This window comes from Schistocerca serialis, chromosome 8 (genome assembly GCF_023864345.2).
Source record: "Schistocerca serialis cubense isolate TAMUIC-IGC-003099 chromosome 8, iqSchSeri2.2, whole genome shotgun sequence".
In the NCBI taxonomy this organism is placed as follows: Eukaryota; Metazoa; Arthropoda; class Insecta; order Orthoptera; family Acrididae; genus Schistocerca; species Schistocerca serialis.
Window position 1 is genome coordinate 514,823,600 of NC_064645.1, and position 16,346 is coordinate 514,839,945.

General features: G+C 43.2%; 1 non-coding gene across 1 annotated transcript; it reads left to right on the forward strand.

The window, feature by feature from the left end:
• The first annotated feature begins 3,959 nt into the window (after window positions 1–3,959).
• Trnaa-ugc (transfer RNA alanine (anticodon UGC)) lies at window positions 3,960–4,033 on the forward strand. Its single transcript has one exon. It is a non-coding gene; the product is annotated as a tRNA-Ala (tRNA).
• The last annotated feature ends 12,313 nt before the right edge of the window (window positions 4,034–16,346 follow it).

Consider the following 16,346-nt stretch of genomic DNA (forward strand, 5'->3'; position numbering starts at 1 on the left):
CAACACAAGAGATGTTACGCTAATTACAGTAGAGAAAATCTCAGTGAGATTGTGTTATGGCGACTTACTCCACAACAAGTAGTGACGATGTAGATGTTTTCCACCTATCACTTCTAATTTTACTCTCCTATCTTCATGAGCCCATGACCAAAGAACAATACCTATATAAATTTTAAATAATGTTGATGATATGGAGCTGACCTCATACAAGTCCTTGCTTGTTGTAAATTTCTGTGGAAGTCCACTAGCAGTTTCGATCTGGCATGTGTTTCACTTGAGCTCACTTTCTATATCCAATCGAATCGCCTCAGTCGTTGCTTACGGCTAGTGGAAGGAAGGTCATTGAGTGCTCTGAGGCAGTTGTGTGGGACATCATGACTGCAAGCACCTGCCGAAATCGGGTCACATTTCGAGCACAAGTCTGGGAACCATGGTGCTCCAACTGCAAGACTGTCTTGTTCTGCCACTCCTGTTTGTTAATTGTAGATACACTGGCAGGCTGGAGCGGCGGAATCATACGGTCATGTATGGCGAACATCTAATTCCGTGCTGTAGGGTGCTCGTACCCTGTGCTCCAGTTGACCCACTTGCTAAGACCTGTTTACAGGGAGGTACGTTAGTAAGTCTGGTGTTACCTACGCTTAAGTGCGTCCTTGGCCTTTGCGCCTGATGCGTTGTGGATAATTCACGAAAAGTGAAACTTGCCTGTAATTCATGCTCAGCGTACAGAAATGTTCGATTTTCTTGACTTAACTGTGCATCCTAGTGAGTCCTTCTTCCAGTTGTAATTATAAAACTGATTATTAATTGGACAAGAGCGCAAGTGCTATGCTGTACCAAGAAGTTTTATCTCTTTATGCTATAAATATTCTTGTCGATAGAGGTTTGAACCCGATGTGGTATTTGGGGTATTACTTTGGTTGACTTGGGTACACTGGATTAAGAATTTACTATTAGTGGTAGCCAGCTGGGCACTCTTTTTTAAATTTATTGGAAAATTCCTATCGTTGACTGTTTAACACTGTTCTTTCTTCATTGGAATAGTGTGAGCGTGCTGGTTGACGTTGATTATTAGTGTCCATTACTTGCTGAGATCAGATGCGCATTACTCCTTGAATTTTACTTGTACGTATTTTTGTCATTGCCCTCTATTCTTATAGTGCTTTGTAACTATGGCTCACTGTCTGGCCTGAGCCAATGACCAAACTTCCATTTCTATTACTTTTCTTGGTAAAGTGAAAACGCTTTCCTCTTTGTTTTAGTTCATACAGGGTGTTTCAAAAATGACCGGTATATTTGAAACGGCAATAAAAACTAAACGAGCAGCGATAGAAATACACCGTTTGTTGCAATATGCTTGGGACAACAGTACATTTTCAGGCGGACAAACTTTCGAAATTACAGTAGTTACAATTTTCAACGACAGATGGCGCTGCATGTGATGTGAAAGATATAGAAGACAACGCAGTCTGTGGGTGCGCCATTCTGTACGTCGTCTTTCTGCTGTAAGCGTGTGCTGTTCACAACGTGCAAGTGTGCTGTGGACAACATGGTTTATTCCTTAGAACAGAGGATTTTTCTGGTGTTGGAATTCCACCGCCTAGAACACCGTGTTGTTGCAACAAGACGAAGTTTTCAACGGAGGTTTAATGTAACCAAAGGACCGAAAAGCGATACAATAAAGGATCTGTTTGAAAAATTTCAACGGACTGGGAACGTGACGGATGAACGTGCTGGAAAGGTAAGGCGACCGCGTACGGCAACCACAGAGGGCAACGCGCAGCTAGTGCAGCAGGTGATCCAACAGCGGCCTCGGGTTTCCATTCGCCGTGTTGCAGCTGCGGTCCGAATGACGCCAACGTCCACGTATCGTCTCATGCGCCAGAGTTTACACTTCTATCCATACAAAATTCAAACGCGGCAACCCCTCAGCGCCGCTACCATTGCTGCACGAGAGGCATTCGCTAACGATACAGTGCACAGGATTGATGACGGCGATATGCATGTGGGCAGCATTTGGTTTACTGACGAAGCTTATTTTTACCTGGACGGCTTCGTCAATAAACAGAACTGGCGCATATGGGGATCCGAAAAGCCCCGTGTTGCAGTCCCATCGTCCCTGCATCCTCAAAAAGTACTGGTCTGGGCCGCCATTTTTTCCAAAGGAATCATTGGCCCATTTTTCAGATCCGAAACGATTACTGCATCACGCTATCTGGACATTCTTCGTGAATTTGTGGCGGTACAAACTGCCTTAGACGACACTGCGAACACCTCGTGGTTTATGCAAGATGGTGCCCGGCCACATCGCACGGCCGACGTCGTTAATTTCCTGAATGAATATTTCGATGATCGTGTGATTGCTTTGGGCTATCCAAAACATACAGGAGGCGGCGTGGATTGGCCTCCCTATTGGCCAGACATGAACCCCTGTGACTTCTTTCTGTGGGGACACTTGAAAGACCAGGTGTACCGCCAGAATCCAGAAACAATTGAACAGCTGAAGCAGTACATCTCATCTGCATGTGAAGCCATTCCGCCAGACACGTTGTCAAAGGTTTCGGGTAATTTCACTCAGAGACTACGCCATATTATTACTACGCATGGTGGATATGTGGAAAATATCGTACTATAGAGTTTCCCAGACCGCAGCGCCATCTATTGTTGACAATTGTAACTACTGTAATTTCGAAAGTTTGTCTGCCTGAAAATGTACTGTTGTCCCAAGCATATTGCAACCATCGGTGTATTTCTATCGCTGCTCGTTTAGTTTGTATTGCCGTTTCAAATATACCGGTCATTTTTGAAACACCCTGTATGTGCTTAGCCGTACAGGTATAAACAGGAGAGCTTAATTTCAACTGCTGTTAAATTGTAGAGTTACAAATTGTAAAATTCTATTATGTGACTCATAGTATGTGTCGAAGCTCTGACACTTCTTAAAGTACATCTATGGCATTTGGACTGAGTAACTGGATTCACCGTTTGTGTGTGAATAAATGTCTTCTTTGGTCAGATGCTAGTTTTGCTACCCAGCACCTTACTATTCCCAGCTTGTCGCTGCCTACACTGTTTCAGTGTAATCTTTATACACACAGACGGAAAAAAATCGCAACACCAAAAAATTATAAATGTAGAGTAATGAAATTTCCGGAAAAATACATCTGTAAGAGATTTACATTGCACGACCACAGATTAATCGAAGCGTGAGATAAGCCATTGCAAATGCGAGGTGGAGTATATTAATAATTGCTGCTACCGCCAGAATATTGAGTGCAAGCATGCAGACGTGTATTAATCGTGTTGTGCAGGAAACGGATATCACATTGTGAGATGAAGTTCCAAATCTGTTTCACATAGCCGGTCAATATATGAACGGTTATTGCTGTTTGAGGATGACGCTGAAGTTTTCGTCAGATGATGTCCTATTTGAGCTCGATTGGAGACAGGTCTGGTGATGGAGAAGGCTAAGATGTGTGACACTCAGTAGAGTAGGTAGGTTTACAGCAGCTTTACGTGAGCGAGCGTTATCCTTTTGGAAAACATCCCCTGGAATGCAGTTCTTGAATGGCAGCACACGACGTCGAATCACTAGATTGACGTACAAAGTGGCAGTCAGGGTGTGTTTGATAACCACCTAAGTAGTCCTGCTACGATACGAAATCGCACCCCAGAGCATTAATCTATGTATGAAGATGGTATCTGTCCTTTCGGACATGTCCGAAAGAACAGATAACATCTTAATGTAGTTAATGCAGACCAGCATTGACCTCCTTCTTCTGTGGGGGTGCACACATATTGCCCGAACACTTACGGGACTCGGTAAGGTTGTCTGCCGCGAGTAATGAGTGTAATGGGCAGGGGCACTACGAATGTAGTGTGTGGAAATTAAGTTGCGAATGTGGATCTCACAGCGAGCGTGCAAGGGATAAATCCCTGCAGTCGCACTATCCTCTGTGCCCTCGATGGCTCAGATGGATAGAGCGCCTGCCATGCATGCAGGAGATCCAGGGTTCGAGTCCCGGTTGGGGGCACACATTTTCAACTGTCCCCGTTGATGTATATCAACCCCTGTCGGCAGCGTAGGGTCTTGATGTAATTATCATTACTATGTGTTCCCCGTGTGTCTAGCACGTAGTCACAAACCTCCACCCTTGACGCGAGTGAACTCGTGAACGTTGTTGGTTTGGGGTTAGCGGAATGCACACTAGATGAGCCTAGCTCGTAGCTCTCCTTTATGTGAACGGCTGGTAACAATTCATTGCGTCACTGTGGTGTCAACAGATGCTCAAATTGCTGTTGCATATGCAGCACGATATGACAGAGCCATACAATGCACACGATGGTTTCTCACACTCGGTACTGCCACGTGGTCATCCGAAGCCCGGTCTTCCTGTGACAGTACACTTTCTTGACCACCGCCACCAGCACCCATGTAAAGAGCCTACATTACTACCGAATCTTTCTGCAATATTTCAGAAGGAACACTCAGCTTTTCATAGCCCTATTATACGACCTCGTTCAAACTCACAGAGGTGCTGATAACGCCGCATTAAAGGCATTCTTGACTGACATCAACTTATCACATCAAGTTTTTCGTATATCAGTGGATGCTCTGTATTGTTCTGCAGTTTAGTAATATTATGTGCTACTCTTTCTATATCAATAAAATCTTAACCAGTTCGTATTTGTTTTTAAATTTTGTAATGTGAAAATGTATATAAATGATCTACCACATGCAAAACCACACTGTTCTTGACGGCTTCTGAAACTGGCTTTCAGCCTGTTTTCAATAATTTGGAAAAACATTTTTTTTTAAATGTGTTTGAAATCTTATGGGACTTAACGGCTAAGGTCATCAGTCCCTAAGCTTACACACTACTCGACATAAATTATCCTAAGGACAAACACACACCCATGCCCGAGGGACGACTCGAACCTCCGCCGGGATCAGCGGCACAGTCCACGACTGCCTCTTCTTAGACCGCTCGGCTAATCCAGCGCGGCAAAACATTTTCACTAACGAGGTTGTAACACAAATCGTTCGGTAGTTTGAACAAATTGCTACGAATTCTCTTAATTAAGGCACTAATGTGACTTAACTTCAGTCTCACGGAACATTATATTGGCACATGTGCTTTCCCATGTTCATTTTCGGTTATCTTTATCTTTTCCGCACTTCGTTTTTACCTAATCCCTTCCGTTTTATCATTCAACCACTCATTGCAAACATTTCTATCTTTTTATTTTGTTATAAAAGTCATAAATATTGAGGAAGGATTTGTTCGTGTCTCTGAAAAATTGGGAGTCGAAATTTGCCTAGAGCCTCTGTATGTGATGTTGAATGACAGTACACAAACTTCACTCAACTGGGCTTCTTAGAACACGTCTCTCAGAAGAAAAGTCAGTTGTTTATAGGTTTTGTATCACTTTGTACGTTAAGTGAAGAATTAATTTCATTTTCTGCATTCGATTTCCCGAGTTGCACTTTCCTCGTCTGATCACTGACATCTGTTCTGATAGTTTTGTCATATCGCTCTGTGAGCTGCTTCTGTTTATCTGTCATATCAAGTTTAATTTGTATGACAAAAGCCGTTCTCAGAGTCGCCTGACGAAACATAATTTGTACACTGGTTTTCATTATAGGAACAATAATTCAGTTCGTCCAATTTTAATGCTTAATTGTAACATCATAAAATTAAATTGCGATCGTCAAAATCAGCAAGCCTTTTAACACAGTACATCAAAAGGCAATATATAGTCACCTGTCGATACATGACGGATGGACACGGTTATTTAAGGTATAGGGTCAATGACGTTGAAAGCACTGCGGAAAGAGCCCATCGTGATCGTAATTCATTTCTTTGATACAACGGTAACTAAATTCGTGGCGTGATTACGAGCAGAGATCTATTTATGCGGGAGTGGAACCGTATGACTAGATTACACAAGGGCGGAAAGCACTGAAGCCAAGGGATAACATCACCCACTTGCCGTGCAGTGTAAATATGGAAGCGGATAGGCGTCCGACAGCCGGCGAGCGCAGCTTCGATGTCTGCGATGGATCGCTGCATAACGGGCGTGAAGCTTCTGCTTCCACGGCCATTACCACCGAACAGGCGGCGGTGTGGCGGCCGGTCCGAAGAAATTCGGCGAGTCGCTCTTCCGGCGGCGGCGACAGATGGCCGCTATCGACTGCTGGAGATGGGCGCCGACCGGCGCGCTGTTTTTGGAGCTGCTCGCCCATTACAAATGGATGGTGTTACGCGCGGGTATTAATATTGCCTGACGCGTGCTGGGCCACTCTACGCCGGCCGGTAGGGCTTCATGTTAATTTCCTGTCCATTACGAGACTGCGCGCGTGCCGCCGGCCGCCGGCCGCGTTTTGAACTTTAATGCGAGTCGCGATCAATTCTGCCGCCACTCCAATACAGAGAGTACACTTTTTTGTTTTGTTTTATCCCTTATCCCTCCGAGGAAATCTATTTTTAGTGTCGGTTCCGATACACTTTCGTCGTCTGTTGTGGCGCTTTCCCACCCTTAAGCGTCGTTTGTGTTGGGTGAAGAGTAAATTGTGATTAAACAGAGAACCGAGGAAAGAGACAAATCTACGTTGCCAATATTATCGTTTCTTTCTACCTTACTGCGGTCGTAGAAAGAGCGGTTGAGTTTTATGAGGCGAAAGTACAGATCAAGGAAAGCTAAACACATCGAGAACATTGAATTTCAATGTAGACAAGTGTAATGTGCTGCGAATACATAGAAAGAAAGATCCTTTATCATTCAGCTACAATATAGCGGGTCAGCAATTGGAAGCATATCTGGGAGTAGGCATTAGGAGTGATGTAAAATGGAATGACCATGTAAAATTAATCGTCGGTAAAGCAGACTGAGATTCATTGGAAGTATCCTAAGGAAATAATTAGAAAACAAAGGAAGTAGGGTACAGTACACTTGTTCGCTCACTGCTTGAATACTGCTCACCGGTGTGGGATCTGTACCAGATAGGGTTGATAGAAGAGATAGAGAAGATCCAACGGAGAGCACGAGCTTCGTTACAGGATCACTTAGTAATCGCGAAAGCGTGACGGAGGTGATAGATAAACTCCAGTGGAAGAGCCGACCCCGGTTGCCGAGCGGTTCTAGGCGTTTCAGTCCGAAACAGCGCGACTGCTACGGTCGCAGCTTCGAATCCTGCCTCGGGCATGGATGTGTGTGATGTCCTTAGGTTAGTTACGTTTGAGTAGTACTAAGTTCTAGGGGACTGTTGACCTGAGATGTTAAGTCCCATAGTGCTCAGACCCATTTAGAACCAGTGGAAGACTCTGCAAGAGAGACGTTCAGTAGCCCGGTACGGGCTATTGTTGAATTTTCGAGAACATGCCTTCACCGAGGATTCAAGCAGTATATTGCTCCCTCCTACGTATGTCTTGCGAAGAGACCATGAGGAGAAAATCAGAGATATTAGAGCCCTGACAGAGGCATACCGACAATCTTTCTTTCCACGAACTATACGAAACTCTAATAGAAGGGAGAACCGATAGAGGTACTCAAAGTACCCTCCGCACACACCGTCAGGTGGCTTGCGGAGTATGGACGTAGATGTAGAGGTGTAAAGACTGGCAGTTGGCATTCAACGTAGATAAATGCGGCATGCTGTACATAAATAAGAGAAAAAACACTTCTGTTCGACGAAAAAATGACTGATTACTACTCGTGTCGGAGTTTTAGTCCCACCACACGTGACGAGTAACCGCCGAATACATTTGATTTGGGTCGTCTCAAACTGTCTCAAAAGGCCCTTACTCTAGCAGTACTGCTGAAACACCGACTAGGGATACAATCGTTATAGGCCGTTTTATGGATAACTGCAGTGCGGTGTGCCAATGTGCTAGTCGTGTATCTCAAAAAGAACTGCTATACTTATTCCATATGTGGATCGACACGTCAGAAGACTACCGTAGTTCTTACCCCAAGACACCCATTGGGGAAGGAAGTCGCGTTTCGACGACGCTGTGCAAACCCATTAGAGCACACCTGATACAAGCTGGAAAACGCCCAGTATCAAATCTCTGGGACTGGATAATTCGCCATAACATTATGGGTAAACACCGTGCGGTCTAGCTAGGGACATTACAGGTACCACAAAGGTTTCGGGTGCTAGTTCACGTTAAGGTGTGAACCGTGAACTCTAATGACTATCCCAGCATTTACTACTTGTTCACCTGGTATTTACCCAGCATATTATTCATTTTAGCGAGACCCCTCTCGCAGCGTGCGACGAGTAACAGCTGATATCGGAGACGCCAGCCTTTGCTCACTGAATTGTCAGGATCGCCCTTTACCCTGGCAAGCTAGTGGTTGAGTAAATCAAAGACCTTTCTAAGCGTAAAAGCTATTCAGCTGACAGTGTGACATCGTGCCTTTGCTTAACGGGTGACCGTAGCCCTTCGGCGGTGTCTCGATTACTAGTGCTCCACGTTGAGGAAACTAGCCTGAACCCTCAAACAATACCTCACCAGTAGCCCGTGATCTGTGGACCAATCTGGGGCTATTTAACCATTACGGCTGCTGGTAACCCGCCAAAACAGAGTGCCCCATATCCGTTACTTAAGTATTATACTCGTAACAAAGTACACTTACAGGAGGCTATCGGGTCAAGGTGCTGTCTGTTCAATGTTTTCGGCAGCAGCCCTCCGTTGCAGAGGGCTCCCAAAACTAGAGGCATGGGGCCATGGTCCAGAGCTGCCTGTTGGTATAATGGAGGCTCACAAAAGTCTGAAGAGCTTCTAAGGGTGTTTCAGGATACACTGTGGTGAAAAATAGTTTATTTATTATTATTTTGAGCTTTTCCTCATTACAGAGGCTTATCTCCAACATAATAATTTACTTGGAAATTACAATACAAACAATAAACATTCTTAAACTATAATCTCAAAATATTTCTCCAGGTGTTTCGATCTTGTGTGTCCTCTTCCTCTGCGCCCATTCTCCTCATTATGTGCTGTACATTTTGGAGCCAGGTTGTCATAGGTCGTCCTCTTCTTTTTCTCCCCTCCGGTTCCCACTCCAGAATCAATTTTGGTATTCTGGTTTTCTCCATTCGTCGTACATGCCCGTACCACTGTAATTTCTTCCTATCCATTACGTCATATATTCTTTCTTTTATTTCCATTCTTCTTATTACTTCGGTGTTCCTTATCTTTTCTTTCCTGGAGAGTCTTGCCGATCTTCTCCAAAAGTCCATCTCTAGAGCTTGTAATTTTTTAATGTGCTTCATGTTAATTGTCCAGGTCTCCGTTCCATACAGAACCACACTCTCTAATATGGATTTGTAAATTAATTTTTTAGTTCCGCTCCATAAGACTGAGTTAAGCATCCCAATGACCCTCCGTCCACTACTAATCCTTTTATTGATTTCTGACTCTGATTTTCCCTCGATTTCTAAAATGGATCCCAAATAACAGGAAGTGTTTACCTTTTTGATTTTCTTTCCTTCAATGTATAGCTCATCTGAATCATTAGTCAAGTATTCTGTTTTTTTGTAATTAATATTCAAACCCCAAGTTTTGTATGCTACTGCTAGCTGATTGCACATATAGTTAACATCCTCCCTATCTTGTGCTACGACTACTCGATCATCAGCAAATAATAAATGATGTAGGTAAACTCCATCTCTTATTTCTAATCCCATACTATTACATTTACGTGACCATGTTCTAAGGCTAATATCTATATAGATTTTAAATAATGATGGTGACATGGGACAGCACTGTAAAAGGCCTTTGCGTGTTCTAAATTTCTGTGAAAGTTTATTACCAACTTTCACTTGGTAAATGTTATCTTCATACATCTGTTGTATTATTTTAATCAAGGAAGGGTTTATGTTTGCCATATCTAGTGCTCTCCAAAGTAATTTTCTTGGAACTGTATCATACGCTTTTTCTAGATCTATGAAAATTAATCCTATATTTTTTGATTTTTCCCTATGTTTCTCCAAAATCCGTCGTAATGTGAAAATATGGTCTACACATGATCTCCCAGCCGTGAATCACATTGATCTTCTTGGGTTCTAAAAATTTTTTCCAGTTTGTTTTTAATTACTTTCGCAAAAACTCTTATTAATGTGTTTTTAAGACAAATTCCTCAATAGTTTGAACAAATTTTGCGACCCCCTTTCTTAAATATTGTATTAATGTAACCTAGCTTCATCTCGTTGGGTACTGAATCTCCACGTATCATTTTGTTGAAGAGCTGTGTTATCAGTTTCACAATTTGGTCACCATCATATTTCAGACACTCCAGATTGATATTGCCTGGTCCCAGTGATTTACAATTCTTTCCTGTTCTCAACGCCTGAAGTACTTCACTTTCTAAAATCTGGATCTCATCATCTTCATGTCCTTTATCTTCCCCTGATCCTTCTTCTAGATATTCTTCTCTGTCCTCATTTAATAATTTTAGGAAATACTCTTCCCATTCCTTTTGTGTTGTCAGTTGGAAATTAGTTTTACTTTTTGTATCCTGTCGAAGCCCTTTCAATACTGACCATGCTTCTTTTGCTCTCCCAAATCCTAATTTACTATTCACCTTGGCACATGTTCTTTCCCATGCTTCATTTTTTGCCATCCTTATTTTTTTCATCACTTCATTCTTCTTTTCCTTGTATATTGATCTTGTTTCTTCTGATTTATCATTCAACCACTGAAGGAACGCATTTCGTTTTTCTCTAACGAGGACCTCTAGTTCCTCTCACCACCACTCTGCTGCACAGTTGTGGTTGCTATGTTTTTTACCCAACACCTCCGTTGCTATGATTTTCACATTAGCTTTTATATAGTCATATATTTCCTCTGTACTTCCTTCAAATGATTCAACCAGTTTCCTTTCCATCCTAGCCGCAAAGAGTGTTCTGATACTTTCGTCTTGTAGGCTGTCAATATTAAAAGGTAAATTTTCATCTTTCTCAGTCTGGTTCGTTTTATTTATGTTACTTGTATCACTCCTTGCATACTTCCATGGCCAGAAAGTCTTCATTTTAACTAGATAGTGGTCTGATCCACACTGGGCTCCTCTATAACATCTGACGTCTACTGCTTTGAAACTACTTGTTTGCCTAGTGATAATATAATCTATTATAGAACGAAGTTCTTTGGTGTTCTGTTGCCAAGTATATTTATGAATGTCCTAATGTTTGAAAAATGTGTTGGTAATTTATAGATCAAATTGTTCACAAATTGCAATCAATCGTTCCCCATTCTCATTATATTCGTCTTCTCCATGTTTTCCTACTCTTCTACAATATTCTCTAATTCCTACCCTTCCATTCAGATGTCCCATGATAATCAGTTCCTTTCTTCTTGGGATTTTTTCAATAGTCTCCCTGAGGGTGTCCCAAAATGTATCTTCCTTCTTATCTTTTGTGTCGTTCGTGGGTGCATATACGCCAATAATCACAACTTCCCTAGCAAATAATGTCATTTCAACAGTTATAATACGTTGATTGATGAATGTACAATTTGTGATTCTTCCTTTCCATGATTTCTTTATCATAATGGAGACTCCTGCTTTGGTTCTTACTGCTTTTGATACCCCACTCCAGATATGTACATAATTATCCAGTTCTTCTTCTCCTTGGCCTTTCTTCTTTGTTTAAGAGAGTACGACAACATCCATGTTGAAGATGTCAAGTTCTGCAGGTAGTAAGTTTATTTTAGTGGAAATACCTTGCACATTCCAGCATCCAAACATAATTTTCCGTTTCTCATCGCCAGTTCGTCGTCTCAACTGCTGTGGTCATCAGTCCCCTAGAACTTAGAACTACTTAAACCTAACTAACCTAAGGACATCACATACACATACACCCATGCCCGAGGCAGGATTCGAACCTGCGACCGTAGCAGCAGCGCGGCTCCGGACTGGAGCGCCTAGAAACGGACGTCCACCGCGGCCGGCCGGATGGGAGACCAGCAAACTCCACACTGGTGAAAAATAATAGTTGTTGATAATAATAGTTGTTGAATAAGCAATTCGTGCGCTGTGCCATTTCAGAATTGATAAGCATTGAAGTTAGCCAACCAGGCCGTTGAGGGCTAAAAATTCAAGCTGTTCGCCAGAGACGTGTCGCCAAACGGTTTTTTGGATTCGTTTCCTTAAAATGAACAAGAGAGCGATACAAAATTTCGACATTGGACTGTAGTAAGCCAAAGGCTGAGCATTTTCGTGAGCTGCCATCTGCGCTGTGAGAACAACTGCCGCTAATTGTATCTGGCAGGTCTTTTGAATTTGCGCGCACAAAGACCAGACTGGATAGCATCAGTGCTAATTAATCGGAAACGGCGCAGCGTATCGAATTTTTATCTGAAAAATTATTTATCGGCACAGCCTATTCTGAAATATTCTTACAAGTTTTCCGACTGTTCTCCTGTCACGGGAGACCTACCCCAATCCGCCGCCAGGAAACCCAACTTGCTAACGTGGCTGGTTCTTCGACCAGGCATCGACTCATAGGTTGCCTTTAGTTGGAACGGGACATACAGTCACAAAATCAGACCACAGTCTACCTTGGTTCAAAAAAATGGTTCAAATGGCTCTGAGCACTATGGGACTTAACATCTATGGTCATCAGTCCCCTAGAACTTAGAACTACTTAAACCTAACTGACCTAAGGACATCACACAACACTCAGTCATCACTAGGCAGAGAAAATTCCTGACCCCGCCGGGAATCGAACAAGGGAACCCGGGCGTGGGAAGCGACAATGCTACCGCACGACCATGGGCTGCGGACAGCCTACCTTGCAAAGCGAACCAAAACGAAATGCCGAAGTCAAATAAATAGTAGGAAAAGCAGATCCCAGGCTGAGATTCACTAACATAATCTTATGAATCTCTAACTCATCCACGAAATATGCGACTCGATGGATTCTTGAGTATTCATCATCTGCCATCGACCCTTACCAGGTTGGATTAATACAGGAGGCAGAGAGGATTCACGAAGAGTGGCACATATCGTCACATAATCGTTTAGTAAGCATTAGAGTATTACCCCCGATAAACTCCGACATGACGAAGTTTCACAAAAGCTCGAAATTTATCGTGGACTTCAGTGCTACATGATTCTAACAATATCGACAGTGAGACTCTGTCTCAAAATCTGGCATAAAATCTGGAGAGACCCCGGTCGTGTACAAAGGACACTGGCGCCAAGACACAGTAAATACTTTCACTGCGAAATTTTGACTCGGCCCGTCACGCCTTCCTCTCCTTGGCCAACCTCTTTTAACTCAGAGTAGCACTTGCACCCTAATTTCTAATTTATTTCTTAGATGTATCACATTCTCTTGTTCTTCTATGGTTTCACGCTCTACTACTCACTCTAGTACCATAGGAGTTATCTCAGGGTGAGTAGATTATGACAATATTTTTAATTTGTGTCAATAATTACATGTAATATTGAAACTCAAAATTATTTGCCGCTTTAAGCGATTAGCCAAGCAGTCTGCAACTGGGATTGTGCACCAAACGACGTGAATCATGCACCGGATTAGCTGTTTAGTAACATATGAGATGGGCTGAGGAGTTCCGCAGAAGTGAAGAGTTTGACATAGAAGTGGATATCGAAGTGGAAATAAAATGAGCGTTTGGCGTCAAGTGACCACATCAGATAGAAATACTGATGCTGTGTTTCGTGTTGAAAGGGGTGGTGACATTTGTTCACTACGAGCTTCCCTTATAACATAGATGCATCCTGTATATCTGCAGCCGCGCGTACTTTGTTTCTCAGAATGTCATCTGCAACACTGGGCGTCTGCAACGATATCTCTGCATCGACTACTCCGCACGAATACTTTGTCGCACAGACAGTCTGCGTTGGATAATCCTGAAATGAGCCACGGCCTAGAGAGCTGCATGACAAGAATGATGATAACTTATCATTGCTGAGAAAATTGATTTTATAATATGGTTTTTCATCACATCTTTAGAGAGAAAGACTTTTTCGTTGATTTGATGAGGACTCAATAACCCGGTAATAATTAATTTTCTTTGCTTTAATTTTTCACTGTAATCTACGATGAACATATATTTTGTATAATCATTTGCTTGCAATTCTTGATTATGATGAGGAATACTTTTGTAAAGCGACTTTTATAAATTTGCCAATACGACTTTAAAGGAGTCAGCAGTATCGTAATTTACCAATTCATCGTTCATTTCCCAATCTTTGACATTCACTAGATAATATCCCACGACTGCAATTTAAAATGTTGACACATTACCTGGACACTTTGCCCACAGATTTCATCTGTAGTTAGTAAACAAGACACGCCTTTATAGTAGCTTTCAATAGCAGTAGCAGCAGCAGTTTCCCGAGAACAGCTGGACGAGCGTTATTCATTGCTACAAGTAAGCCGAAAAGATTGAAAAATGTATGTTTCAGGTTTCAAGGAACTTCATTCGACCATAAACCGGTTAAGATTCTGTCGAATTTAGTGCCAGAGAAGTAAAGATGTAAGAACCAGAGTGTTACGATTTTTGAATGGAACTTAGGTGGAATCTGGTTGTCCTTATTATGCGACTCACTGCACTTTCTTGGAAATCACGCAGTCAAATCAATTGCTGTTTCGATTCATTGTTTGCAGTAGACGCAACTTCTTAAACAATCTTTCAGACAATACAAGCAAAGCAAATGATAGTGCAAAACTGAAATAAGTAAAAACTTTTCAGTAATAATAATTAATTATTAAAGAAACCATCACTGTGTCTAAATGTGCGTGGTAGTATTTCTTCCTGGCGTGTGATTATCAGGATCTGTTTTCCAGTACCGGCCAGGGTGGCCGAGCGGTTCTAGGCGCTACAGATTGGAACCGCGCGACCGCTAAGGTCGCAGGTTCGAATCCTGCCTCGGCCATTGATGTGTGTGATGTCCTTAGGTTAGTTAGGTTTATGTAGCTCTAAGTTCTAGGGGAATGATGGCCTCAGAAGTTAAGACCCATGGTGCTTAGGGCCATTTGAACCATTTTTTGTTTTGCAGTATCCAACCAGGTCGCGTCGTACAGATAATCCGATATATGTTGATCTGTTACTATATCCCGAGAGGGCCCTGATGACAATGACTTCCTGTACCTGCCGTCTTATATATCCATGCTCATATTCTTTGATAACTTATATTGTACTTCTAATTCTGAAGCTGTAAGCTGTGTTACAGAGACTAAATAAGTAATAGATGTAATAGTGTATTTATTTCTGACTGTATATAACTGATTGTAGTTATAGTGAAAATATTGTAAATTGACGGGTAATAGTGAAGGGAGCTTTATTCAAATACACTCCTGGAAATTGAAATAAGAACACCGTGAATTCATTGTCTCAGGAAGGGGAAACTTTATTGACACATTCCTGGGGTCAGATACATCACATGATCACACTGACAGAACCACAGGCACATAGACACAGGCAACAGAGCATGCACAATGTCGGCACTAGTACAGTATATATCCACCTTTCGCAGCAATGCAGGCTGCTATTCTCCCATGGAGACGATCGTAGAGATGCTGGATGTAGTCCTGTGGAACGGCTTGCCATGCCATTTCCACCTGGCGCCTCAGTTGGACCAGCGTTCGTCCTGGACGTGCAGACCGCGTGAGACGACGCTTCATCCAGTCCCAAACATGCTCAATGGGGGACAGATCCGGAGATCTTGCTGGCCAGGGTAGTTGACTTACACCTTCTAGAGCACGTTGGGTGGCACGGGATACATGCGGACGTGCATTGTCCTGTTGGAACAGCAAGTTCCCTTGCCGGTCTAGGAATGGTAGAACGATGGGTTCGATGACGGTTTGGATGTACCGTGCACTATTCAGTGTCCCCTCGACGATCACCAGTGGTGTACGGCCAGTGTAGGAGATCGCTCCCCACACCATGATGCCGGCTGTTGGCCCTGTGTGCCTCGGTCGTATGCAGTCCTGATTGTGGCGCTCACCTGCACGGCGCCAAACACGCATACGACCATTATTGGCACCAAGGCAGAAGCGACTCTCATCGCTGAAGACGACACGTCTCTATTCGTCCCTCCATTCACGCCTGTCGCGACACCACTGGAGGCGGGCTGCACGATGTTGGGGCGTGAGCGGAAGACGGCCTAACGGTGTGCGGGACCGTAGCCCAGCTTCATGGAGACGGTTGCGAATGGTCCTCGCCGATACCACAGGAGCAACAGTGTCAACTAATTTGCTGGGAAGTGGCGGTGCGGTCCCCTACGGCACTGCGTAGGATCCTACGGTCTTGGCGTGCATCCGTGCGTCGCTGCGGTCCGGTCCCAGGTCGACGGGCACGTGCACCTTCCGC